This window comes from Bombus vosnesenskii, unplaced genomic scaffold (assembly GCF_011952255.1).
Source record: "Bombus vosnesenskii isolate JDL3184/JDL3185 unplaced genomic scaffold, Bvos_JDL3184-5_v1.1 scf7180000015119, whole genome shotgun sequence".
Classification (NCBI taxonomy): Eukaryota; Metazoa; Arthropoda; class Insecta; order Hymenoptera; family Apidae; genus Bombus; species Bombus vosnesenskii.
This window is the reverse complement of record NW_022883834.1, coordinates 24,397-27,522: the sequence shown is the minus strand read 5'-3', so window position 1 is coordinate 27,522 and position 3,126 is coordinate 24,397. Positions and strand designations below refer to the sequence as shown.

Here is a 3,126-nt window from a genome sequence, read left to right as displayed (position 1 = left end):
TAAATTTAATATCTTGAACCGTATCATTAATTTCAATAGCTCTTTCGGTATCAAGTAACTCGCACTTATTATTTAATATACCTTTTGAATTGACTTCTGTCTCTGTAGTTTCTTCTTCTGTATCTTCTTCGAGTTTTCTTCGTTCTTCTAATCCACCCTTCTCATTTTCTAGGATCTTCCTTGTTGTTACGCCGCCTAAAACATCTGCACGCCAGCCCGCACCAGCTCGCACCACCGGACAACAACCAGTCTGCGTAACGTCACTTCGACCCTCAATAAACCTAAGGACCCACCATAACTTTCACTTCCCTGTATTGTTTCGCCATGTGTCTTCAATCCGTTTGTCTTGAAGAATTTCTAAAGCTTAAAAATATTCTCGAAACACAGTCGGTTTTTAGAGAGGTCCTTGGGTTTATTAGACGTACTTAAAACACGGAGAAAGCGGGTATGCACCCATTAGGAAAATCCGAATAGCCCTCTAATAAAACAAGCTATGTTTTCCTCACGCACACCGTCATCTATCCACCACGATGGTAGGAGACTTCCTACTCATCCCTTCGAGCAGTAGTGCAGGTCATGACCAATCGACACCGCGGTTCGTTACCCTCACTTTTCCTAACGAAAGTGGGAACAACGAATCCGCGTTCTTTAGGCACAGGGGCACACCCACACCGAACTTTTCTTCTGTATTAGAAAAAGAGCGACAGTCAGTCTAAAAACTAACGCCTAACGCGGCAGTCTATACATAGCGCGAGAGTCGCATACTTCACGAAAATCTTTTGTCGGTTCTCGGTGTTGTCGAACATACATCTTCTCTCCTAAATATATTATAGTGCTGAGTCCATTAATACATTAATTTCCATTATAAGAGCCCTGCTCTAGCGTACATATCTATCACATCTTCGTGCGACAAGTTGTTAACTATTTATTTCTCTACGTCAGTGTAATCTAAGTGTTGGAAATATATAATTTATAATTCAGTGAATCACAGTGTTATACAAACTCAATCACCCCTATTATCTCAACGGAAATCAGGGGATCGATCAATTCGTGGTGTCGATTGTTATAATCGTAACGGGGATTTACGACCCTCGTTGACGTCTCTCCTCGCGGTTACGGAATTTACACTTGTATTTTCATCTTCTTTAACTTCGACTTTATCCGATCTCCTAGGTCTGCCTCTATGTTTCGCTTCATCAGTTGCTATTACACCCGTTACTACATTATCATTTTCTACAGATTTATACCTATCGCTATCACTAGCTGTGTTCGTTAAAAGAACTTCCCTTCGTTGACGAACTTATCAGTTGTTTCGTTTTCACTATCTGAAATTGATTTTTGTTTAACACCTCTTTTTTCTTCTTTGGCAAATTTATTTTCTACATTTTCCGATGCCTTTTGTTTATTAATTATTTCAGATTTGTCTTCGATTAATTTCGTCCTTAAAGCGCTTCGCAAAATTTTATTTGTGTTTGATTGTCTGGTTTGATTATAAACAATTTCTTCAAATTTTGGCGAAGTAGCAGGCTTTGCAGCAACATTATAACGACTGCTCCGTTTACTACTATCTAACATAGATGGAGATGGATTCTTGTCATCTTTATTCTCTAAAGACTTCTCTTGTGTATTAGCATCTAAATTTCTCGACATAAGATCTGCTGAAGTTTTTGATTCTGTAGTGTCATACGCATTTTTCGCTGTCATCATTTGGTCTTCTTCTATAAGCAAATGTTCATTATTGTAAGCATTATCTCTTTTGCTTTTTGTATGGATTCTAATGATATATTTTGTTCAACGTTGTCTATTGATTTTGTATCATTTTCAGCAGTTGATTTACTAACTGCTTCTAATTCCTTCGTTTCAATTTGGTTTTCTTTATTTGTATCGCCGTCCAAAATATTTCTCATTGAAATATTATCCTTCTTGTTATGATCTTTTTCTGCTTCTCCCAAACTTTTACTTTTTTTGTCAAACCATTCTTGTAAATTTTGAGTATCTTGTGACGAAGATGGTGACAAATCATTATACAATACTGCAATATCTTCTTTCCTTCGTTTCACAGACTCTTTCTGGTATTCTGCTGAGCTATTGACATCAAACATTAAGTCTGAAAATATAATCCTGTGAAGCGGTGTCAATTGATACTTTCCTTTCATAAGAATTTTCTACATTAGACTGCAATTCTTTTGAAAATTCTTTCAAAACCATTTCTTCATTTCCTACAGTAACGTCTGTTTTCTCCAAGCTTTTGTTCAAATTATTAGAAACTAAACTACCCTGATAACTCCGACTAGTCGCTGCTTTAATAGTCTCCTTTAACAGTTTTCTTAACTTGATTTCGTTCTGCTTCTGCTTCTAGCGTCTAGTATGGCCCGAATACTTGGATCCACACCAGTAGCCATAGGGCTAACAGAAGATGTGTCTTCTGATTTTTTGCTCATAGTGGTTATTGTACTGTTGTTGGAGTCTGTACTAGCGAAGCTATTGCGACGAGTACGATAATATTTAAAAGAATCCAGTTCTTTGCCTGAATATTCTTCTTTTCGTGACCAGTTTCAGTTTTGGTGATGACCGTAGTCCGCTTTCCGTAGAAGTCGTTTTCACGCAAAGTGAGCTGATCTGCAGAGGTCCGCTGATCCCTCAATCTTCAATGATGCACGTATGTCGAAATGCGTAATTTCGTTTTCTTGAAGTTGATGGATCCTGGCACGGATCGCCAAAATGTCACGTAAAGTTGGTACTTGGGTGGTAGTAAGAAGGCTGAGTCGTAACCCAACTACTTATTTTCCTTTATAAAACTTTATTATAAACACAAAATAACACCGAACCGGAGAATAGGGGTTGTATGAGTACAGCAACTAGAAGAGGAACAAGAACTGTCCAAGCTGGGTGAAGTCTCGGTTTATATACGTTTTGGTTTTAGGATGTTGAGGGGCTAGGTGTAGGTTATGATAGTCGGTCGCCTCGATCGCTTCGCGCTCGTCGCAGGCTTCGATGGCGTCCAGGGGTAAGAGGAGGAGAATAGCAGCAACAACCCCGGAGGTGTCCGAAGAGTTGGAGGCGCAGATGAGGACGAGCGCCCCAGCGGACATCAGCGCGGGCCTGACGATGCACGTGTCCGAGATA

General features: G+C 39.4%; 1 pseudogene; it reads right to left on the bottom strand.

Annotated features, from left to right (window-relative positions):
* Positions 1-1,711: 1,711 nt before the first annotated feature.
* On the bottom strand, positions 1,712-2,441 carry LOC117240974 (annotated as a pseudogene).
* Positions 2,442-3,126: the final 685 nt, after the last annotated feature.